At 45.3% G+C, this 25,961-nt stretch overlaps 1 long non-coding RNA gene across 1 annotated transcript; it reads left to right on the forward strand.

Annotated features, from left to right (window-relative positions):
• Positions 1–2,281: 2,281 nt before the first annotated feature.
• On the forward strand, positions 2,282–18,900 carry LOC131402709 (uncharacterized). The gene is made up of 4 exons (XR_009218913.1): positions 2,282–2,332; positions 2,831–2,900; positions 4,429–4,502; positions 18,859–18,900. It is a non-coding gene; the product is annotated as an uncharacterized LOC131402709 (long non-coding RNA).
• Positions 18,901–25,961: the final 7,061 nt, after the last annotated feature.

The raw sequence follows: 25,961 nt of genomic DNA on the forward strand, positions 1-25,961 counted from the left end.
ACTCCCATGCTTCTCTCCTCTATAGGCCTCCACATTGGGCAGCCCCAAAACACTGGTATTTGATTCCTCGGTTACAGGGATTCGACAGAGTGAGAGAGAGAGATGGAACATGAGAGAGGGAGTAAGAGGAAGTGAGACACCTGTTTAGTTAAAATTTAGACAAGACATCCCATCACTTTGGCTGTTATTATGTTCATGAGCCAGTTACTAACCACTCAGTGGTTCCATGGGGATGGCTATACCATGGGTGGGGCTTACTGGGTACCACTGTGGAGGCTGCCCACCTCATAGGCCAAGATGAGGCACTTGGGTCTATTTCTCCATAAAACAGGTAACAATTGAATGGTTTTATGCCACAGGATGGCAGTATCTAAATTTCCATTAGTTTCAATCCCCTCATGATGCTGACCTGAAAATGAGGCCAAGTTGGAAATGACTGTTCCAATATCACGTTGCTATAACCCATGCCTGTTTTGAGTGGTGTTCTGTGCTACATGTCACCCCTTTTTGTTATTCTTCCATCTCTAAGTTAATGCCTTAGGTACGTGTGACACCAGCCCACAGCGGTAACAGATATTATCTCATATACACTGGGTGACGTCCCTAAGATGTAGATTCTAGTCTGATCCCCATGGTGCAGGTTTGGAGACTGGGGAGGACCTGAGAAGCACAGGGACTTTCCCAGGATGCAGAACTGGTAAGAAAAAGGAGGTGTGCATTCATCTCTGTCTCCTCAAAGCTAGGACCTGAGTTAGGTTTCCAGGGAGCTGTGGCTAGGGTTGTGTAGGCTCCTTGTGTACAGTTCAGGAAGTGACATGAGAGAGGAGGGTGAGCAGCCCGGGCTCAGGGGGCAGCTCTGGGGAAGTCTGATTGATGTAAGGGGCCCAGGTAAAAATGACCTCACTTCTTTGGTCATAGGCCTCAACAGATCTTAGAACTCTGGTAACCAGGCACCCACAGCCCCCCATCCAGCTCACTTGACTGGAGACAGTCAACAGGCAAAAAAGTTTTGTTGTTGTATCCCAACTTTTGGAGGATCTGGGCTCAAAGAGAATCTTTTTGATTGTTGCTGATGTTGGCTCAGCCATCATCCCTGATGCCTCTGGGTGTCTGACAGGAGGCAGTGAGGGTAACATGGGGCAGCTGAGGAAAGGCTAGTGCAGGCCAAGACACAACTGTGATCCCACCTGATCAACCCCACAATCCAGGCCCCTCATCGTTTGTGTATGTGTGTGTTTGTGGAGTGGGGAAGGCAGGATATGTGGGGCAGGCCATTCCTGCCCCACCAGGCAGGAGCTGGTTGCTAGGTGTTGGAAGCCTGGTGGGTCTGTCATGTTCATACCCCAGGTCATGGCTGGCAGCATGAGAAGGTGAGTTCCTCTACTCATATGTTATTGAGCCCTAGAGGTTTCATCTCCTTCCCTCCTTGACCAGAGTTCTTTGCCAGGATGCCCTCAGTGCCTGAACTGAGGAGCAGACTTTCTCTTGGGGGCTGGCACCAGTGGCAGTGTGCAGGCAGCGCCATATCCTGAGCTTTCTGAGCCCCAGCTCTAAACTGTGACTCCTGTGTGGGACTTTGGGGGCTGTGGACACAGACCTGGGGTGTGGCAGGGCTGGGTGACACTCCTCCTGTTCCCCAGGAGCTCTTCTGGAAGGTGGTGCCATCTCAGTGCCTGGGCTCCACTTGGTGCAAGAGGAACAAGCCCGACAATGAGCACCTGGCACCCACCGTCCAGGCCACCGTTGACCACTTCAAAAAGGTGGCCAGCCTCGTCATGACCACCTACCTTGGGGACCCGAGCATGACGGCCCAGGACAGGGTGAGGGTGGTGGAGCAGTGGGTCCAGGTAACCCAGGTATGCTGCGAGAGGCCCAGTGGAGCCCCTCTCTGGAGTCTTGGGAACTGCCTGTCCACTTTTAGCAGTTCCCAGGAATGAAGTGTGTGGTCTAAGCCCCTGCAAGTCCCTAGGCCATTCCTTCCAGGGGCACGCTGATCTTGACTCCAGGTCCCAGTGGGGGGATGCTCACTTCCTACCTGGCCCCTTCCCTGGGTTGAGCTAAAACCCTCGTCGCTGTGAGTGTTACTCTTTGGGTCCTAAATGTGCCCTTCTGGGGCTCCCTGAGCATCTGTCTCATGCAGAAGGAGAGATTTAAATAGAATTGGACTGAAGCTAAAGCAAGCAGGGCTCCAGTGCCCCACCTCACAGCTCATTCTCTTCCCTTCCCCAGGAGTGAGAGATCCTGAAGAACTTCTCCTTACCCCGCATTGTCATTTCTGCTCTGCAGAAAACCTCCACAAGCCACCTGAAGAACACATGGGGGAAGTTTCCTGGTGGGTAGGTCTCTCTCCATAGGAGGACCAGGGTGGATGGGGGATCTCCCGTATGTCTGCCATTGGCCCCTCAGTCAGCTGAGAACTCCTGGGAGGCAGCAAATGCTTGGGAGAGGGCCTGGACCTCGGCGGTGGGTCTCTAAGTTTCCTGGTGACATTAGTGCACCAATTCTACTTCAGGACTCGGTTTCCCTAAATGCCAGGTGCTGGGTTTAGCCACATTGGAGATTTTCAAGTGTTTTTAGCAACAGAACTCTACACCCAGTTGAAACTCAAAGTGGTCAAAAGAGAGCTGCTCTGTAGAGCCGGGGAATGGAGACCACAGTGACAAACAGGAGAGCCCCCTCCCAGTCCCACGAGACCTTAGTGCTCAGAGGATCCCAGTGAGAGCACTCCTCCAGGCAGTTTGAATCTCTCAAGTTGTCAAAGAAAAGGATTTGCACTCAGACACCACACATTATCCCTAAATTTATCCTTCCCTCTTTCCCCTCCCCTCAGGGAGAGCTCTGAAAAACTTAAGGAGTGCTATAGCCAAGACGAGTCCTTAAGCATAGAACTGATGACCAAGGTAAGTGGAGGTTGGGGGTCTGGAAAGAGAGGAGGGGTGGGAGTGGGAGGGGGACTGGGCAGGCTGTGGTTTTAATAGTTTCTCACTTGAACTTTCTCTGAAACCTTCCCGTCTATCTTGTCCAGGTTAACAAGCAGAGGGAACTGTTCTGCCCATGGGCAGGTGGGGTGCCATTGTTGGGCAGGAGGCTTTGGTCATGGGACACAGTGGTGTTGGCTGGGCTGTTCCAGGACGAGTTGCTGAGCTGGTGCCATCAGCAGGTCTCTGGCTTCCATGCACGTCCATCCTGCTGGATGTAGCTTCTTCCAGGCTGTTGGGTGGTTGGGGTGGGTTTAGCCTTCAGCCTAAACCTGTCCTCAGGAAGCCAGGGCACTGCTGCTCCTTCTGTCTTCACCACGTCTCCAAGGGGAGGCCACCCTGCCTGCCCCAGAGACGGGCATGGCAGGGGATTCCCATGGCCCAGGTGGACAAACAGGTTGTTCATCCTTGGGTCAGAACGGCAGGACCAGAGACAAATGTGTGCATTCTGGGACAGCCCCCTGAACCCCTAGAGCAGTCACTCGAGTCAACCACAGGATTCTCACCTGAGTGCCTGGTTGGCAATGACATAGGCCCCAGGTGGCTTATGCGTAGTGTCTAGGCAACTGATGGATTCTTAGTGGATCCTGCTGAAAGGACGTTAGGAGCTTCATGTAAACGAGGAAGCAAAGCGTTCTGTCACCCCCTTCTCTGTTGATCAGAGGTGGCACCTTGGGGGTCCAGTTCCTGGGTCGATAAAGAAAGAGTTCAGTGCAGGGGAATATCTTGAAGGGTTCCTTGGGGAGGAGAAGGCTTTGGCATTGCCTCTGTCCCAGCCTGGGGACTAGACACTCCACGGGACTGGGGCAGGCAGGAGCCACTCAACCAGACTCCCAAGACACCCCATCATCTCCATCCATGGCTTGGCCCAGGACCAAGCTTTGAGAGCTCAGGGGACAGGACTGTTGTCAGTGGTGGGGCTGGGGGTTAGGTGAGGATGTTGAAACAGGGCGTCTGGCTGGGAGGGGCAAGCAGCCTCTCCTCTGTGGGCCCCTGAACAACTCACTGCCCCTGTTTGGGCCTCTGTCTCCTCATCAGGGAAATGGAGCTATGGTGATCTTGTGGTGCAGGCCTCACAGGGTGGTGATGAGGTAAGAAGGAGGAAAGGAATGTGGGAGCTTTCTGCCTGCTCCACCTGGAGGGGTGAGGGCGAGAGCAATGATGACAGCCATACGACAGTGAGTCCTCAGGAGAACCTGTGAGGTAGCTGGAGTTTTCACACATTCCAGATGAGGAAACAGGCTCGGGGAGGCCAGGCCGAAAGCCCAAACTCACACCCAGAGTGAGAATCGGAGCTAGGCTTGTTCTGGAATCACAAGACCTTGGAGGATGGAATGGCATTGGTACCAGTTGACTTGAGTCAGATGTCCAGGGTTAGAGGCTAGTGGTGCTGGAGAGAAATGGGGTGAGGGGACTATGGCCTCACTGACACTGTCCTGTACCCTGGCAGGAGGGGCCCTCCACGTTTGCCCCCCGGAAAGCAACCTCCAGAGGGTGCAGGAGAAGCAGCAGCAGCTGCAGCAGGTAAGTGTGCCTGTGGTGGAGGGGCTCTGCCTTCCCAGCTGGAGGCCTCAAATCAAGAGAGGAGGGCCCTTCCTCTTGTTGCCACAGTGTCCGAATCCCCCAGTAGAAGTGACCAGGAAGAGGGCCTGGAAGAGCTGGTGCAGGATGGGTTTGTTGTGGGGAGGGCCGGGGACCGCATACCCTGTGATTTTCCAGAAGCCGGCCGTGGGAGGTGGCGAGGAGGAGTGTGGTGTTCTTGGGTTGTGAAGGGAGAGGGAATTGAGGGGAGGCTGTTAAGGGTCCTAGGCTGCTCCCCGTGGGAACCCTTGGGTGGGCCAGGATGCTGAGGGTGAGGACTTTTCAGGGGAGGGTCTGCAGGGGGTAGACTTGAGAGCAAGGGATCATCCCACCTGCACACCGATGTCATAGAGTGTTGTCCCCTATCTTGGCACTTTCCTCCATGACCTGCTGTTGCTGCGTCTGACGATGGGTGATTATCTCGAGGTGGGTGAACCTGAGGACCAGGCAGGGAGGACAAGGATCCTGAGCCTTGGGATGCGGGAGCCCCCGAACTGAGCTTTGAGCTCTCAGCACTTTACACATCTCTCATGAGAGCCTTGCAGCTGCCCCTGGGAGCTGGGACATTGGGCCCATCTTAGGGATGAATGAACAGAGGCTCCACCTGAGACACCCATTCCGGTTCTCCAGGCTGGGGAAGCTCAGAGCTGCCTGATGGCACAGCTGCATGAGGTTTTGTCTGAGCTGGACTCCCTCCCATGCTGCCCATGGAGGGAGAGAGAATTTGGGCCCCCCAAAGTCAGGCAGCACATAAGTGGCTGAGCAGTCCCTTCTGCCTGAGGCCTCAGCCTCCAAGTCTGTCATCAGAGAGAGTTGTGCTGCCAGGTCCCTCAGCCTCACCCCCATGTCCTCCTTTTCTGGAGCCCAGAGACCGGCGTAAGTCCAAGTCCTGTTTTCTCTGTATGCCCGGACCCCCTGGGGACCTAGCAGTAGTGCAACATGAGAAGGGGTGCGCATAGGGGGATAGTCAGGCTAGGGGGCTCTGTCTGATGGACTCTAGCTTAGCTGTCTGCCATCCAGAGGAATGAGATCAACCTTGAGTAAAGGACTGAGGTGAGCAGCTGTGGCACTCCCTGCAGCGAGGGGAAGGAGGAGGAAATCAGAGACCCTCTGGGCAGAACAGTCCCTGGTTCCACCCCCTGTATCTTACATTGAGTGGAAGAGTTTGATAACAGAGAAGTGGGAGACCCACCCAATTGATGGGTGGGTTGAGGGGAGGATCTAATCAAGGAAAACTTCCTGGAGGAGGAGTTGATTATTCCCATTCTGAGAACAGGTAAAGCCTGGATGGAACTGAAGAGAAGGAGCATTGCCAGGACTGGTCCCCTGCCCCACTCCTCACCCCCCACAAGGCCCCTGCAGCATCTCCCATCCAGGCCCTGTCTGCATCCTCTCCTTCTCTCTGGTTCCAGGAACACCGAGTCATGAGGGAGATCCTGCTGCTCCAGGTGGCTGCAAAGAATTACAACCAGAGCCCCAGGAGTGATTTGGGGCCTGGTTCCAGGACATGGAGCTGCTCAACGAGAATGATAGGTGAGGCTGGGCAGGAGTTGGGTGAGGGCAAGTGTGGACTCTCCCTGTTGGCCAGTCCAGAGAGCCTGTCTCCGTGGCCCCCCATTCAGCCCCAGGCCTTATTGCAGGGTGACCTCTGGGACACTCAGACTCCAGCTGCTGGGGAGGCATGGAGGGGACACCTGAGGTGTGGCTCCTGGTAGTCTCACAGGTGCCTCTCTGTCCTGTAGCTAAGGCCTGTCCTGCCAGCTGGAGCACTAGACCTAATTGGCCAGCAGAATACTCAAGGCCAAGAAGAACTGGCCATCATCAAGTTCAGGGGTGAGTGAGTGTCTGGGCTGGGGTGACTGACTCCTAGGGGTTCAGTAAAGCTTCGGGCTAAGCGTGTCCTTGGGGAGTTGGACAGCTGGCACTGGGACCCCAGCTCCACTACTGAGCAGTCCTGTGACTGGGTTGACTCTCTTCAGCTTCCTGAGACTCTGTTTCCTCCTCTGTGAAATAGGTTATACTAAATGATCTCTCGTGTGACAGGGCAAATGGGGTACTGGTGGCTGACAGCACTGAGCACAGGGTCTGGAGCACTCACTGCAGTGGGATGGGTGGGGGGCCATGATTCTGAGGAAGGCCCCCCCAAGATAACCCGAATCTTCTACTCAGCCCCCAGGCCCCAACACCGAGCCCCGTACCAGTAGCCAAGCACAGCCCCATCCTCAGCAGCGGGGATACAGCTGGGATGCTTGCGATGCACCGGGCCGGCTCCTCCTACCTGATGGGAAGGGAAACATTGTAAGCTGATTCCTGGGGTCGCCTGAAGCCCAAGAGGGAAGGGACGACCCCACGCCAGCTCCCTGACAACTCTACCCCAGCACCTATTCACCCATTGGGGAGAGACAGTAGTTATTTGCTGTAAATAATAAATGCCATATTTGAATATTATATTAAAGTCCTGTTCCCTTTACAGCCTGGGAGTTGTGTGGTTCTGTTGCTTTCTGTAGGCATGTAAGGGAGACACAGAGTCTCACATTTCTCTTTGAATCAAGAACTCTTCTGGGTCATCAGCTTATTGTATGTGGGAGAAGGGAGAAGGGCCAGCCCATTCCCTGGCCAGTGGGGACACTCTCAAGTCCCCGTAACTCCGAGGACAAGTTTATTTCAGTATCATTCAGCTCCTCCAGGAGCAGACACGGGCCCCCGCCCATTCTCTTGAGATTTAAAGGTTGAAGGTACTTTCACAGGCAGAGCAACAACCACTGAAATGTAGGTGTGTTTAAAACAGCACTACCCAGGACCAAGTCGTGCCACAGGCAGGGGCTTCCTTTCTAATTCTGGAGGAACAGGGAATGTTTTCTGCTTCTCTTGTTGAGGTTTCTTTTGACCAAATTTTAGGAACTTGTAGTTTTCTAGTTAAAACTCTGGGATTGCATCGGCTCTAAGTGGGGAAAACAATGCAGAAGGATCAAAACGTGCACGTGGAGAGGAAAATTACAGAGGGAGGCCATTTGCAACTGGACTAAAGGCAGACAGGACTTTCCCTCCTGACACCTCTCTAGGGGCTCCGTGTTCACTCGTGACCTAGATTTGAATCCTGCTGGGATCCTTGTCCAGGACTCTGAATTCCTTTTCCTGCTTGTTTTGTATCCAGAAGGAAAGATATATGATGCAGCTTTTAAGGCTACTGCTGGGCCTCGTTCCATAAACATGACTGCTCCCTGTGCACTAGGATTTTCAGCACCCCTGCCTTCCTTTTGCAATTCACTTTAGGGCAGAAATTCCCTAGAAGGCCCCCAGCCTCCTCCCTGGCTTGGCCTGATGGATCCCAGGTGAGCTCTACTTTGCCAAGAAAAGGGAACATAATCCTGGCCAGTCAGTGACACCACACTGTCCCTTGCTGTCCAAGGTGACTTCTGAGCCCGTGTCATTCTGACGTCCATGGTCTTGGACAATCCTTCAGTTTACACACTCAGTGTTGGTGTTCCCAACTCATCCAAATGGGGCAATTGGGCCCAAGCCCTTAAAGTGTGTCGCCCCTGGGTGGCTGTGTTTTTTTTCCCCAGTCTTGTGCTGTGGTTACATTACAACAACCTGCTGGAGTGTGAACCCTGTTTGGAGCTTTGAAAAATGAGGCATGACAGGGGTGTGGGGGTGTCCAGAATGGAATGCCATGGAAGTGATGATCCATGGACGTACATGAACATAGCCTTACCAATTAAAATACTGAAATGCTTCCCATCTGGTGGTGAACAGACACTGCTCTGAGCTCACACCGAGAACCCACCCCATGACTACAAGCCTTCAAAGGGTTACCAAGTGACATTTTGAACCTCATCCCTTGGGAACACCTTGTAAGACAAGGGCCCGATGAATCACTTGGCACGTGTGAGCTATCCACTCCTTTCTAATGGCTACAAGTGTCACCCAGAAACACAGGCTGGACTCTGCCAGGGAAGCCTTCTCAGGACAGCCAGAAGCTGAGGATGAATCCTGGTTCACAGCATCCCAGGCTCTTCCTGACCCGGCATAGCCACCCAGGAATGTGATTTGGTAAGAGAAAGACTGGGAAGACTGTACATTCCCTCGAAAGAGAAAGAGAAGTGCCAACAGTGAAAGCTTGATCCCTCAAATAGACAATTAAATCCCAACAAGCAGTGGGTTCTTGTCAGATTACTGATGCTGAAAAGGCCTCTTTTGATAGTAGCACAATCCCCCAACTGCCGTGTCCATTTTCGTGAATCAAATTTCCAACACATATGATCTAAAAAACTGAAGGAAATCTGATATTTCCTTAGATGCAACTCTGAATTAGCAGGCAACAAAGAACAAAAAAATGGAGACCTAGAAGTAAATATCTAATTTGAGAACATAGACTTCAAAGTGATTTTGAAATAATATTTTGGAATCTATTGGAATATTACACAAAAAGAATAATCTACTTTAAGCAGGTTTTACTGTGACTGTGAGGGGAAAAACTGAATCATCCCATCATGTTAATAACTTGCTGCTGAGTTGAAAGTACAAATAAATAACGTACATAGTAAAGGAAAATGAGAGAACAGCATGAAAAAGGAAGATTTTTCTCTCCTCACCTGAAACTCAACCTCTCACCTCAGAAAGAAACCGCTGTCTATATTTTCTATGTCACACAGCAGAATTTAATAAAAGAAACGTTTTGATATATTTTAAAGTTTCAAGAGCTCAAAGCAAGGAAACATTAGGGACGCTGCCAAGAGACCTCACTGAGGTGGCTGCTCCATTTCATCTGCTGTCAGGACGTCCTTCTTGGCCCCTCACATTCTCTGCCTCCCTAGCAAATCTGTCCGCCATCAGTGCTATCGCCAGTCTCTCTCCTGTGCTCCTCACTGCCCTTTCCTCCTTCCTGATACCTTCCTCAGTGACCAGAAATTGTTGGCAGTGGAGCTGTGGAATGCCCAGATCAGCTCCTGGAATCATCTTTGCCAAATCTGAAGACCGGCAGGAGTGGGCATGGGACCTGGAGTGCAGACCACCTGCAAGCACACCTGGCAGGGAATCACTTGTGTGACTAGGTGCAAGTTTTTGAAATGCTTTGGCAAGATTGAAAGGTCTTACCAATTGTCCTGCACTGCTGCAGGCCTGGAGTCCTTGTGGTCTCTCAGGCCAGCAGACCTGGTGGGACTGGTCCAAGGTGTCCTCCCAGAGACCCGTCACTGCCAGGATGGGATGGGATTCTAGTAACCGGCCTCTTCAATATGTCACTGGACATCCTTAAAGGGATGGAGATGCTTAAACCAGGGTTTGGTTTGGACTAGTTCCCACAGTTATGCTGCTTCCTCTGTGAAGACGTGACTATCATCCTTCTTTTCCTCTTATCCAACAAAAATAAATCATGAAGGTGGGTCAAATGATAAAAGAAGCCTGCCTTTTTAGGACAATTATCCTGCCTGTTTTGTACTTCCACACTCCATCTATCTTCTGGTGATAGATCTGACCTGTGTCCTGGGATGTCATCAGGCAGATTTGCATCAAGAACAGAAAGCTCAAGGTCAAAACTCAAGGCTCCCCCAGATCATTTCTCCCTCCATCCTGTTAACACCCCTCCTTGTTTGAGTGTGATTCTATTCCCTTCTTGTCTTTGTCACTCTAAACCTCATAAGTCCTGGCACTGCCTCTCAGGACAGTCGGTCCCCAGTCCTTTACTAAAACCCAAATCCTACCATTTCTGTGTTGTCTGACTACTCATTTGCTTAATCTATTTACCACTCGGTGTTCATAGAAGTTAAATCAATATTGACATTATCAACAACCCCCTGTTAGCGACTTACTCCCATATCCCAGATGTTCACATAATCCAAATGGTGGTGTTCAAAAGTAAATAATTCAGAAAACATATTCACCCACCACAAACTCCTGATCTCTAATACTTTTATTCAAACACTCATACAGTAGATACCTGTCCCTCAAGATCAGATGTAATGCCAGATCACCAATCCTCACCTTAATTTCCTCCTACACCTATAAATCCTGGATTCCATGGACTATGATCTCAATAATTTCCTTGGAATAATAAAAATTCCTTACCACTCATTTATGTTGTAAACCTCCAAACCAAGAAGATCCCGATTATCTGCCATGCCGTAGCTACTGCTGGTCTTATAACAAGCTGAAGAAAAAGCACGAAACATGATCTTTTGGTACCATTGTAAAAACAAAACCATCTGCATCAACTGGGAATCACCCATAATGCCTGAAAATTTTGTTCTCTTTTTTTGTGTTGGCTCAATAACAAAAAGAAAAATCAATTGAAAAATGGGCAATGGACCAGAATAGACTTTTTTCAATGAAGACATACAAGGGACCAATAGGTGTATGAAAAGGTGTTCGGCATCACTAATCAGGGAATGCAAATCAAAACCACAATGAGCTATCACTTCACACCTGTTAAGATGGAGATTATCAAAAAAATTAAGATGGCAAATGTTGGTGAGGATGTGGAGAAAAGGAACCCTTGTGGGAATGTAAACTAGTACAGCCATTATGGAAAACAGTATGGAGCTTCCTCCAAAAATGAAAACTAACATATGATGCAGCAATCCCACTTCTAGTATATACCCACAGGAATTGAAATCAGGGTCTCAACGAGATTCCTGCACACTAATGTTCATTGCAGCTAATTCACAATAGCCAAGACACAGAAGTAACCTAAATGTCACTGACGAGTGAATGGATAAAGAAATGGAATATTAATCAACTTTGAAAAAAGAAGGAATTCCTGCCATTTTTGACAACATGGATGGACCTAGAAGACATTATGCTAAGTGAAATAAGGCAGCCAGAAAGGCAAATACTCACTTATATGTGGAATCTAAAATAGTTAAACTCATACAAGCAGAGGTTAGAATAGTGGTTGCCAGGGGCTGGGAGGAGGGAGAAATTGGGAGCTGATGGTCAAAGGTTGCAAATTTTCAGTTATAAAGATAAAAAATTTCTGGAGATGTAGGCTACGGCATAGTGCCTACAGCTAACAAGACTGTATTGCATATATCACATTTGCTAATAGAGTAGATATTAAGAGTTCTTAACACAGAATAATAGTAATAAAGGAGGTGAACAAAACTTTGGGAGGTGATGGATATGTTTGTGGCCTTGATGGTGGTGAAGGTCTCAAGGGTGTATATTATGTTCAAATTCATCAAGCTGTATATGGAAAAGTATGATATCATCGTTGATTCTTATGCACCTTGAAATACGCCATGTCCTCATCACAAGAGAAAAATTTTGTAACTATATATGGGGACAGATGTTAACGGGAATTATTGTGCTGATCATTTCAACATATACTCAAACACTGAATCATTACTTTGTACCCCTGAAACTAATATAATGTTGTATGTCAAGTTTACCTAAATTAAAAAAACACAACAGACAAAACCATTTGAATATTGTAAATGAGTTCAGTGAATCCCTGAGACTGCCCCATTCCCATATGAGAGTTACAGGAAGCAGAGAGGATGAAGTAAGATGGAAGAAAGTTGTACAAAACAGTATTCAAATTAAAATCATTTAAGTTTCTATCAGCTCCTTGTGGCAGAGTTCTGTGAGCACTGATCTTCTTTCACATATTTCCTGGAAAAGCATACTTCCAGATTCAACCTATAATAGTTTCATCATTTGCTCTAATAAGACAATCTCAACTTAATAAATAAAACAAAAAGCATCCCTTATGTATGAATAAAGTTAGTGAACTTTACAGAGAAAAGAGCATATTTGCACAATCTCAATAAAGGAAACAGAAGAACTGAATGATGATCGAGTCTCGTTCAAGCTTATCTTTGAAAGCCAGTGAAACCAGGTTATCTTTTCAAGGATGTGTGTAGAGCTGTCAGCCTTGGAAGATAGAAATAGTGGCCTCCTCTGGAGCAAAGGGCAGGCTACTTACTGCCCAGTATAATAAAAATAACACCCCTCCCCGGGGCAAAGGTCAGCAGACTTCCCGCCCATTATCAAAGATTTGAGTTCCTTAAGCTCTGTGTTCTTGCAACGCTCTGCATGTCACCTGGCCCACTGTGTATCACCATGCAGGAAGTGAGATTTAGTGAACCGGTGCAAATGTTGATACTCTGGCCCCTGGTATTGCTGTGTCATTAAGTCCTTTGTCTCTGACCCACAGGTCTCATGTCTTTTGCCAACATCTATAAGACCGTGGTAGGCTGACTTATTAGCTTGCAGGTAAGCTAAAATATCACACCTTTCACAGTTCCTGACAAGCCCTTAATGTAACTAGTACTCTTAGGAACAGAAAGCTATCCAGAACAATATGCATGGATATTCTTCATAGAAGACTTCATGCAACCAAAACTTTAATAAGTATCTCTGATCTCTTTTCTTTCTACCCCAAGTAGAAGGAGGCACCAAGCTATTACAGATCTAGGGTTTGTGCAAGCCACCTGGAGATCTAGTGACCAGAAACTTCTCATGGAGAGAAAAGACAAATGGGCATATTTCCAAAATGGACACATATGCCTCCCTATCATGCAAAAGACAGTACATTATCTTAATTTATGATGATTTGATTCATTCAAATCTTGTGATGGTCCAAAGATGCACATCTAAGAGGAGTGAGACACATGGCAGTTGTAGGCAGATTAACACATTTGGTGAATATCAAACTCGGAACTAAACTTAGTGTTCTAATCAATTATAAGGTACAACACATTTAATTAGGTCAATTAAATGATATTTAATAGTATGCCTGATTATTACTCTGCAGTAATGAACAAGAAGCTCATGTAAATAACTATAATTGGTCTTACTTTAAAATATGATAGTCAAGACAGTTTGGGATAAGCTGGAGACAAGGAAGGGGAGAAATAGATAAAAGTTAGCTGCTCTGAAGCCACTCTCAAGACCCCTGGACCTACATGTAACCCAGGAGATCGAGGCAGATGGCTGTGTGCCTAGATCCTCCTGTACTGTGGTTCTGAGGGATGTCACAGGGCTGAAGCAGCTTCCTGAATAGTGTTTACGCGTCCATGTGTACAATACCCCTGACCATGGGGATGAACCACCATTCAATCATCCGTTACACCCCTCTAATTAGCAGTTAGATTTCAGAATCATGATCATTTACTCCCCAAACCTGTAGTATGCTGAGCTAAAAGAAAATCAAATTTCAATGGCTTATTTTCTTTGAAGAACAAAGATGTTCTTTCACACTTGGAATCCGGATTAGAGGATAAATCCATCAAAACAATGGAAAGAAGTTAAGAAATGGACAGAGGGATATTTCATTCATATATCACAGTTTGCACTGTGGCAAAAATAGAGTTATATTTAAAAAATTAGAATTTTTTGAAATGTTATGGATATTAAAGACTTTGTTCTGCTTATACCCCCTTTGGTTTACCAAATCAAACTCACTCTTTAATGGGCATTTCTAACATTGAGTTCTAATAACAGCAGCTTTTTTAAATTCTTATTTTTCCCAGGTCAAAGACCAAGGGCAGAGGTCGTCGAGAAGTCAAGTCTAATCTACCTACGGATGTGGCAGCCTCAACTATGGATGTTCAAGCCAGACATTGCCAGCAGAACCACATCTATTCACCTATAGGTGAGTTTTTACTACTAATCACAGAGACTTGAGGATATCAAAGGAAATTCTTTATTAAGAACCAAAGTTATAGATTCCTATCTTGGGTTCATTACTTTGAATTTTTGACCCCAATCATATATATCGATTGGACCATGTTCAATTCTATGATCTTTGGACCATTCAGCCTACAGCTGAAGAGAAAAAGATACGACACCAATATCTTATCCTCTCTGAAGCCCAACTGAGAGCCCCTGGTGTCAGAAGTTTTCAAGACAAGAAAAAGTCATCCTTCTTCTGAACAGAGAGAGTAGAGGCTATTCAAACATTCAACTTTAAATTGTTAACATGATTTGTTAGAATGTGATGGAGCAAGCAAATACCTTCTAAGTTTCATGATTTTTCTCCAGAATACTGAGATAGATGACCTTGAATTCGTTTCCCCATAAATGTCTTTATTCAGTGATAAAATTAATTTCCCTATAATATAATTCCCATGAAAATGTTAAAAATATAACAGTCTCTGACTTAAAGGAAACAAAGCAAATTGAGCAGTTGAATAACAGTGTAATAAATTCCATACAAGGATCTTACTGCAGCATTATGTATAATAGTGAAACTGGATGTAATCCCATTTCTATCATAGAAGAAGTAAACAGATTATGGTATTCCTGTTCTTTGGAATACCTCTAAAACGTCTAAAATGGTAAGTTAGAATGATGTGCACTGATACGGAGAGACGTCTATGATATACGGTTTGGGAAACAGCAAATTGCAAAACAATGTAGTTATGTAATTTATGCTAAAAAACTTTATTTGTATTAATAAATTCATAGGAAATTTCTAGAAGAATAAACCTAATAAACCCTGTTAGCAATAGTTCCTTCTGAGTGGGGGATTGAGTTTTCAGGGAAGGGGATGAAAGGGGAGGGTTTCACTTTATATAGATCTGTGTGCTTTGACTTTTTTTACAATATGTATTTCTTTCATAATTAGAAAAATGGGTGACCTGACCATTTGGTGGAGGACAACAGTATTATGCTCACCAGTCTCTGTACTGTATGTTACTGCACAGCACAGACTGTAGGAGAAAGCCCAGAGGAGCAATGAAGACAAAGAAGACATGACACCTGCAAAAAGTCAGTGGAGTATTTCTACATAACAAACCTTCCACGTGAGTGAAGGTCAGTATGTTCCACTGCTCTAGCTCTCGAAATAAACCTAGAACCTACCCAGGGTAAGCTGGAGGACCACGCCCCACTACTCCACTCCCCTCCCAGGGCCTGTTTGTGCAGTGTGAGTCCCATCAAGCAGACAATGGACTCAGGATGGGGCGTGTGTCATTGGGGAGGCTGGCAGAGTGGCACAAAGTGGAACACCAGCTAAGTGCACACACCTGAGAGGCGGAGTTCCAGGTGGAGACTCAAAATGTACCAAGAAATTGCGTGAAGGAAGCTACTCGAACTCTCTGAGCCCCAGTGTCCCCCCCTGTAAAATGTGGATCACAGGCCTAATTCACAGAGCTGTAGGGGAAGATACATGAAAGTGCCTGTGACAGCCAGTGTCCACATTATTAACAAAGTCATCTCTGACTTCAGAATAATCGATGAAAAGAATAATGTTGATGAGACCAAAGACGAGATGCCTAGCTTCATAATAGCTCCAGCAGCATGAGAATGAGAGGAGCTCCGAGTAAGCAGGGTTCTTCACAGCTCCACTGGAGACGATGAACACGGGCTACACCAGGATAAGTCTCTGTTGTACAGTGACTCGTGTAGTGAGGGTGGGTCCCTAAAGACATTGGGAAATACAGTTACACACAGTGGCTCCTAGGAAACAACTAAAAGCAATCAACGCAGCAGATAGGAATAGGAAGGGGGCGAGCAGAGGAGGGTCAGAGCCACAAAATCTGATGGAAGACACTGAACCACGACTAGAGCCCAGCTCTGTCAACAGCTGCTGTGTTTGCACCAGGAGATCAAATGTCTGAGACAGCCATTTTGGGGACTGTTGGGAGCACAGTGGTCACTGTGGCCACACACCACAACAGCAGTGCATCGGAGCACACACACCCCGAGACTTTCTTCTCCATTAATCCTTGTTTCAAGATGATGAATATCCTCATGTTACAATGTTTCTTTCCAAACATTGTGAACTAGTGTCATCAGAACACCCTGAAGAGGGCACAGGCCAGAGTAGGATGGAACATTGGGAGCTGGGGGAGTGGCGCTGCACCTGAGCACACGGACTATCACCCAGGCCTATTGAACACGAGAGAGGGACCCGAGGATGTGGTCTAACAAGAATTCCCTGTCTTGCCACATTCAGAGACACTACAGAGTTTCTCTTCCATTCTTTACAAAATGTTAAAGGATTCTTGTCATTAATTCATAAAGAGGCAAATTCTTGACAAAGTGACAGGGTCCAGTTTCCATGACCAGGTTTTTCAGTTGTTTTGATAATATCCCACATTCAGGAATCGGAAATGTAACCTATTGGAATGTGTAATATAAACATGGACTTTTTTTCATGTAGATCAATGCCCAGATTTTTAGGGACGACATAAATCATTAAAGCTGCTAACCATTCCTCCACAGGTTTCAATAAGACTTTTAAGTTAATTTACCAATCTCAGGAAAAGAGAATTTAGCAATTCAAATTTTTTGTTTCTGCATTCAAGCGTACAGTACAGCCAAGAAAATGAGTAGAAAAAAATTAACAAGAACGTCTTGGTTGCATTTCATCTTTTGCAAATAAGCAGCATATTTTATGCTCTGTTCCTTTCGCTACTCTAATCAATTTTTTAAAAATACCATACATCTGACTATCCCTAGGCTTATTTATCCGGGAACCTTGCCGGAATCTGAAGCAGAGATGTTAAAGCTGACAGGTTTCAAATGCTGCCCAAGTGCTGTCTAACTTTCACATCCGTCTCCCAAAGGTGGACCACCGGTCTCTTCCTGAGTGATCAGATCAGTCTCTTCCGTGTCCCTGAGAGACTGGCCACTCAGGCCTGAGCTGAGATTAGGTGATCAATCTAAAGGGCAAAATGTTTAAGCTATTCTCATCTTAAGGATGCTGTTTAGGAGGCCTCTGCACTGGAATGTGTTGGTGAAAATGGCCTACTAGATACTTGCCTGGGAATTGGGTGGTTGTCCTCTGCTCTTGGGGATCCTGGGGAAACCAATGATTAACCTCATGGATGCCTCAACTTCCGCATTTGCGAAAAAGGCAAGCAACAGCCAATGTTACCACCCTGCACAGCTCTTAAGTTGTGCTTGCAAGAGGGGCCACAAGGGCGAATGTCTCCCAAAAGCTGATGAAATGATGGCACTTTGGCTGGAGAAGGCAGAGGGCAGCAGGCAAAGTGGAAAGTTTCTGGGATGTAAAACCAGTTCCCATAAGCACTTTAGAGAAGCACCTGGCCCTGGACTATATAGGAGGGTGTGGAAAGACCCACAGGCATGCAAGTGGGAGGAGGAATCAAGCAAGGCAGGGAGGCGGTGTGGAATAGGCGCCAGTCCGGCTTCAATTTTGGACAAAAACAGTTGCACGCTGCAGGCCCTCGGCTGCCCATGCAGCCGCCACACCCTCCTAACTCCCTGGTCCCTCTGGTCCCATCACATCCCTCAGAGACTCAGTCTACGTGGAGCTGGTGCCCTGCAGTGTCCGCAGCCAATGGCGGTTTGGCCCTTGGCCAAGAGCACACGGCCCTGCTCCTCCCCTCAGGGCTAGGCACCACCCCATGCCCAGAGCTTCCTGGGAGTTGTAGTCCTGCAGCCCTGTAGGCTGCTGGCTGGAAGTTGTTAAGAGACAAAAGCTCCCAGCATGCACAGCTATGGGCCCCAACTCCCTCCTTGTCCCTCCACCCCTGCACCCCACTCCTCTCCTTCTCCATGCCACCCTCTACCCTGCCTCTTCTATATACCACGTCCACCCTCCATGCCCTGCCCACCACCCGGAGTATGCACAGTGTGGTTGGGCTGCATCCCTTGAGGCCCGCACTCAGGTAGGGGTGGGGCTCACCAACCTGGCTGTTGCTGAGGATGCTTGCAGCCCTTGTTGAAGCTCCCTGGCCAGTATTTGAAATGTAAATTCAATATCTAAAAGGTAAATACCGGGTGACTGGGATCCTGGAATTTGCTTTTCAAGGCCACTTGTCCTACCATCCCCTCCATCCAGGCCGCCATGTTCCTCCCTCTGGACTCCATGGTCAGGGTCGCTGCAGAGATCCTCCCTTTGGACCCCGCCTGCCTGAAGGGCCTACACCTTGGTCAGCGGTCTTAGAATGACTGCCCTGAGCCGTGTCATAAAAAGGAGAAAACATCACAGTGGACAGACACAATTCTTGCATTATACAGACGGGAAACTCAGGTGCACTGGTAAGTGACCCCTAAGCCACTTCAGGGGACCACACGCATGCTCCTTCTCCCACAGTGCATAAAGGCTTGTTCACTGGACTTCCTTATCCCAGTGTGGACCTCTTGGCCTCATTAACACAGGCAACAGCACTGAAACTTCCCGTTGGTCCTTCCCACAATGTCAGGGAACTTTGTGTAAGAAGGTAATATGCAATTTCTGCTCTACTATAGGGCTGGTTCCTTGGGAACCAGTTTTAATATCTCTTTTTAAATATACCCCCAGAATCACAAAATAATTAAGCAAAATAATTTCTTGCTCTTGGGGGTTATGGTGATAATTCTCTTGAGTCATTTTTCCATTTAGCTTCTCTGATTGACTCCAAATACTACAGCACCACACCCTTCTACACTGGTGGATGCGCAGCTCCACTCCTTTGCAGGGAGAACCCACAACAGCGGAATATCTGTGGCCCAAATTTCTGAAGCATCAGTATTACTACAAGATTTGGAAGAAGCAAAGTTAGGTCATTTCCAAGGTAAGGAATTAAAAACTTAAAACTAAGATGAGGTGGCAAAGTCATATACCATTAATAGTTGTCAGTAATCTGTGCCTGAAATGTCAGACTTTCTCAGAGAAAGTACTCTGAGACTCTATTTCTCATTGTTTTAAATAGGAAAAATTAGAAGACATAGAAAATCTATCAAAAAACTCTACCAGGGCCGGCCCCGTGGCTCAGTGGTTAAGTGCACGTGCTTCGCTACTGGCGGCCCGGGGTTCGGATCCCAGATGCGCACCGATGCACCGCTTCTCTGGCCATGCTGAGGCCGCATCCTACATAGAGCAACTAGAAGGATGTGCAATTATGACATACAACTAACTACTGGGGCTGTGGGGAACAAAAAGGAGGAAGATTGGCAATAGATGTTAGCTCAGAGCCGGTCTTCCTCAGCAAAAAGAGGAGGATTAGCAGAGATGTTAGCTCAGGGCTGATTTTTCTCACAAAAAAAAAAAAAAAAGGAAAAACCTACTAATTTCCTAAGTCACGATATGGCACCTAGATATAAGTTACAAATATCAAGTGATCCTCGTTTTGTTCCTCATTCAACCCAGCCCCACAGGTCTTGAGTGAATGCTGTGAACACGGTACTGTGCAAGATGTCAAGGCCTTGGTGAGCATCATCGTGAGGGTGGACCTTGCTGGAAAAAGATTGCATCATAAAAACACAAAGCCATGCCACTTGCCAAATTGAGGCAAGAATGGAAAGACCCAGGGCGCCAAGCAAGGGTGAGGGCATTAATATACACTTGGGAGTATTAAAATCCATCTGATGATGTCATGAGTGAACGTGTTCTACTTTAAAACAAAACACTGCTGTTAGTCTGAGATATTGAGTTAGGATCTTTCTGCAAATATGCGGGATTTAAAGTGTTTATTGATGTATAACATGCGTACAGAAATATATGCAGAGGTCATCCATGTAAACCTCAAAGAATTATTACAAAGTGAACACACTTGTGTGACCAAGAACTAGCACCAGCTTCACTCAGGCCCCAACAATCCCTTTCTCCCTCCTTCCTCCCCAAAGGTAACCAACATCTTACCAGCGAACACTGTATATCAAGTTTATCTTGTTATACAAGAGTTTTATTACAGAACAATTTAAACAATATACAAAATAAACAAAATAGCATAATAGGCCCGTCACCCAGCTTCAACATCAACTAATCGTCTGCCATTTTTGTTTCATGCACACTCCATCCCATTCCCACCTCACTTTATTATTCTTTTAGTCCTTTTTATGTGTGTGGGGGGGTAAGATGTACGCACACTAAAAGGCACAAATCTCAATGGTACAGTTTTGGCAAATAAACATGCCCATATAAACTTCACCCCTTTAAGAATACGGTATTTCCATCACCCCCAGAAAACTCCTTCCTGTTCCTTCCCAGGCATTTTTTTCCTTCCCCAGAGGCAACCAGAAAAAACCACTGTTCTGGTTTTTTCACCATAGGTTCATCTTGGCAGAAATCCGCCCACGTATATTATTTTCTGTCTAGCTTGCCTCCCTCAGCACAAGGTAGATGAGACTCACCCAGCATGTGTGTGTCAGCGTTTGCTCCTCAGCACGGCTGAGGGTGTTCTGCTCTGTGGATGCCCCGAGGTGCGCTCGTCTTCCTCCTGGGGACGTGCAGGTCATCTCCTGTGAACATTCTTGTACAAATGCTTTTTGTATGCTGTTTAATTCCTTTATTAGCATTTAAGTGACACACCTTTGCAGTTTTTAGTGGTTAGTCCAGATTACAATATGCATCTTTAACATATCACAGCCTACCTAGACTTAATAGTGCACCAGTTTAATCAATGTAAAACATGGAAGCCTTGCTACAGAACAGTTCCATTTACCTCTGTCTGTCCTTTGTGATATTGTTGTCATAAATTTTACATCTACCCATGTTATAAATCCCACAATACAGTGTTATAATTTTTGCTTTAAATAGTCATAGGTCTTTTAAAGAAATTAAGAGAAAAATGTTACGTATTTGGAGGGAAATGTTTTGAGGATCTGCAAATGTGCTGTTTCTTCTTTAAGTTTCACTCACAGTTTTTGCATTCATCAGTCAGTCTTGCCCACAGTAATTATTACTGGGGTGTTCTAGTGGCGATTTTCTATTTCATGCTGTCCAGCTGCGTTTATTATTTGGAATTCTATGAGGAAGTCTCCCCCCGTCCCTCTCCCTTCCTTCTTCCTTTCTTTCTCTCTTTCTCTCATTCTTTTTTTCCCTCTTTTTTTCTTTCTTTGTTCCTTTCTTATTTAATCTTTTTTATATCAGTATAGACTCATGGATATTTATTTTATTCTCTGGGTAATAATCCAGTGCTACCATTATTTATTTTGTTGCTCCCAGTTTGCCAACTTGAGCCAATGGGAATTCTTTCTGATTGATTCCTTCTGACACATCTCATCATTTTCTGTGTGTTTTTTTAAAAGCACTTTCCTACTTTCTGGCACTACAAGATGCTCCAGGCTCATCTTGTATTTTCCATCCCCAGCCCTACAATTAGCCATTTCTCCAAGGAAACCTGGGTCTTTTTGTTGGAGAATGATATTTAGAAACGAAGATCTGGGAGCTAGCTTGCTCATTGATACTAGGGTGTCACTGCTTCTAGACCCTCTCAGCAGAGCTTGGAATGGTATGTATGAAGATAAACTCAGGTATACACCTCTATCGATCTATCAATCTACCAATCTATCAATCTATCTATCTAGATAGATAGATATATTAAAAGAAACATGGATTCATACTGATACTTAGAAGTCCAATCCAGCACCACAGAGTTTGTTCTAGCATTCTCCTTTTGTCTGTAACTTCTTTCACCCACAGTGAGAAACTTAACTCCAGTTATCTACAATATATTTACCAATGTGTCAACTAGTTTCAGAATCGCTAATCCATACCCTTATGAAAAACACATTTATCACCTAGTGTACAGTGTTTGTGTCCAGTACTTTAGTTTTACAGTATTCCATCAAAACACTGTCTTCCAAAGTTACTTAGGTCAGGACCTTTCATCCCCACCTCTTATGTGTGGTTATGTCACATGCTTGTAATACAGTGAGATTCATTTGTCACTGCACTCCATCTGAGTTTCCCAGCATCCTGATTGATTTTTAAAATTTGCAGAGTAAAATTCACCCTTTGTGGTGTACAGTTCTATGGGTTTTGACAAGTTTATGGTCATGTATCCACGTCCACAGTACCACACAGAGCTGTTTCGTTCACCCCCAAAATTCTCTCATACTGTCTCTTTGTAGTCAACCCGTTCCCCTTCTCCATCCCTTGATAACCACTGATCATTTTCTATCCCTGTAGTTCTGCTTTTTCTAGAAAGTCATATAAATGGAATCATATACTATATACCCTTTTGAATCTGGCGTCCTTCAATTAGAGATATGCATCCCAGATTCATCCATGTTGTTGTGTGAATCAAGAGTTTATCCCTGGGCTGGCCCCATGGCTTAGCGGTTAAGTGCTCGTGCTTCGATACTGGCGGCCTGGGTTCGGATCCCCAGTGCGCACCAACGCACCACTTCTCTGGCCATGCTGAGGCTGTGTCCCACATAGAGCAACTAGAAGGATGTGCAACTATGACATACAACTATCTACTGGGGCTTTGGGGGAAAAGAAAGGAGGCAGATCGGCAATAGATGTTAGCTCAGAGCCGGTCGTCCTCAGCAAAACAAAAAAGAGGAGGATTAGCACAGATGTTAGCTCAGGGCTGACCTTCCTCACAAAAAAAAAAAAAAAAAAAGAGTTTATCCTTTTTATTGCGAATTAGTATTCTAATGTAGTGATGCACCACAGTTTCTTTCTCCATTCACCTGATGAACGACATTTAGTTTATTTCCAGCTTTTGGCAATTATGAATAAAATGGCTATGAAGATTCACACAAAGATTTTTGTTTAAACATTAGTTTTCAATTTGCTTCAGTAAATCTCTAGGAGTGGGATATCTGAGTCATATAATAAGTGTATGTTTAACTTTATAAGAACCTGCTAAACTGTTTTCTGAATGCAACTATCATGTTGCATTCCCAGTTCTAGTTGCTCCTAGTCCTCACCAGCACTTGGTATTTGCAATTTTATTTTTTATTTTAGCCACCAAAAAGGTGTGTGGTCTCTTATTGTGGCTTCTCCTTCCTTTTTGAAAGTGATTCTGCTAAATATAGATTTCTGTGTTGACTTTTGGATTTTCTTTCTGCACTTGAAAGATGTCATTTTGTTGTTGATTTGTCTCTTTTGTTTTTGATAATATATCATCCATCAGTCACATTATTTCTCCCTGTATGTAATGTCTTCCCCTGTATATGTGTATTTCCCTGAATGCTTTCAAGATTTTCTTTTTATCTTTGGATTTTAGCAGCTTGACTATCATTTTCCGAAGTATGGTTTTATTTTGTATTTTATTTTGTGGGTTTCCTGACTATATTGGATCTAAAATTTTGGATTTTTCACCAAATTTTGGAAGTTTTATGCTATTACTTATTGATTTGCCTTTCTGTCTCATTTAACTTTTTGTCTCTCCCCTCTCTGATGGGGACTCAATCATCTCACAGGTCGTAAGGATCTCTTCACTTTTCTTCAAAATTTTTACATTCTTTTCTTCAGACTGGATAATTTCTATTGCTCTATCTTCATGTTTCTTCTACTGTTTCTAATCTACTGGTAAACTCAAAAGTCTTTTCTATATTTCATCTTCCTATTTGGTTCTTTTTGTAATTTCCATTTCTCTGCTGAGTTTCTACATCTGTTCATTCATTATAGGAATATTTTACTTTACCACCATGATCATCTTGATCAAAGCTGCGTTCTTATCCTTGTCTGCTAATTGCAACACCTTGGGGATAGTTTCTACTGCCTGCTTTTGGTTGTATATGGATTATATTTTCCTACTTCTTCAAATCTCATGATTTTTTAAATTGTGTACTGGAAACCATGGATGATAGTTATAGAGCCTCTGGATCCTATTGTATTCCTTTGAAGAGTGTTTTTATTTTTCTAGCAGGGTGTTAACTTGGCTAGATGGAAACTCCAATCCTCTCTCCTTTACACTGAGCATAGCTGAAATCCTCATTCAGTTCTTTCATCTTCCAACTGCTGTTTTTACACTAGGCCCTCTGGGACCTACCCTGTATGTGTGTTGTTCAAAGATCTGCCAATTTGGTGTGTGTGGGGGGCAGACTTTCATACATATTTTAAGATTTTCCTCTTTGTGGCTCCCTCCCTTCCAGAATTTCTCCCCTAACTTTCCAGCTACTCTGCCAGCCCCAAAATACATCCTCTAACATTACAAGCAAGACTGTAGATTTTCCCCTGTCTGGGCCATGTACAGATTTTGGAATGCTTTGAGGCAAAAGACTCAAGCTTGCAAATATCTCCTGGTAAAATTCCCATCATTCAAGGGAAGACTCCCTCTCAGTTCTGCTTGCCTCTGGAAGAGATTTATACATACACACATATACACATTTATTATATGTGTATTACATATAGATACATGATTCTATATAAATATATATAATATTTTATGCAGATTTTATCACTGTTATCTGTGAGAGTGTTAGTTCAACCAACTACTCCACCATTACTGGAAGCCAGACCTCGGTTTTGTTTCTTTTTTGCATTTTATATAAATGGAATTATAAAATATATAGCCTTTTGAATATAATATCTTTTATGCAGCATTATGGTTGTGATATTCATCCATGCTATTGCATGTAGCTAGTGTTTATTCATTTGTTGAAAATAATTAATGTTTTTAAATGGTCATAAAATATGCATAACATGAAATTGACCATTTTAACCATTTTTAAGTGTAGAGTTCAGTGACATTCAATACATTCACATTCTTGTGTAGCCATAACCTCCAACCATCCACAGATCTAGTTTCACCTTGCGCTGAAACTCTGTGCCCATTAAGCAACAACTCCCTGTTATCACTCCCTCTTGCCCCTGAGAACCACCATTCTCATTTCTGTTCCTATGAATTTGACTACTCTAAGTACCTTATATGAGTGGAATCATACAGTATTTTTCCTTTTATGTCTGGCTTTATTTCACTTAGCATAAAGTCCTCAAGGTTCATCTATGTCAGAGCATGTTTCAGAATTCCTTCCTTTTTAAGGGTGAGTGGTATTCCACTGTGTGTATACATCAGTTGTCAATTCATCTGTTTATGGAGACCTGGCCTGCTTCCAGCTTCTAGCTATCTTGAATAACACTGTTAAGAACAAGGGTGTACGTATATGTCTTTATATATGCGTTCAGTTCTTTTGGGTGTATACCCGTATATGTTGTTCTGAGATTCATTTTTTCACATGTGAGAGGGTTTCCCACACCTCCAACAAGCAATTCTTAGAATGCCAGCTGGTTGTCAGAGAATTCAACTCAATTTGATGCTGTCAACCCAGAGATACATCAGATTCCACAGTTTAAGGGCTCTGTCCTATAAGACTGCACACCCACTCAACCTCACCTCAACCTCAGGTGCCAGTTACAAGCCCAGGCTGTTACTTGTACTTCTGATTGACTGTAAACCAGAGGTTCCCACAACCTCCTTTTTGGGCTTGATTAATTTGCTAGAGTGGCTCACAAAAGTCAGAGAAACATTTACTAGTTCACCAGTTTATTATAAAAGGACATAACTCAAGAACAGCCTGATGAAAGTGGTTCAGAGGGAAAGGTATGTGAGAAGGGGCACAGAGCTTTCATGCCATCTCCAGGAGCACCACTCTCCAAGCACTCCTTGTCATTGCCAACCTGGAAGCTCTCTGAACCTCCTTCTATTGGGATTTTGATGGAGGCTCCCTCACGTAGGCATGATCAATTATTAAGTCAGTTTCTAGCCCCTCTCCCCTATCTCGAGGATAAGGGGTAGGACTAAAAATTCCAAGCTTCTAGTGAGGGCT

This window comes from Diceros bicornis, unplaced genomic scaffold, assembly GCF_020826845.1.
Source record: "Diceros bicornis minor isolate mBicDic1 unplaced genomic scaffold, mDicBic1.mat.cur scaffold_235_ctg1, whole genome shotgun sequence".
NCBI classification, from domain to species: Eukaryota; Metazoa; Chordata; class Mammalia; order Perissodactyla; family Rhinocerotidae; genus Diceros; species Diceros bicornis.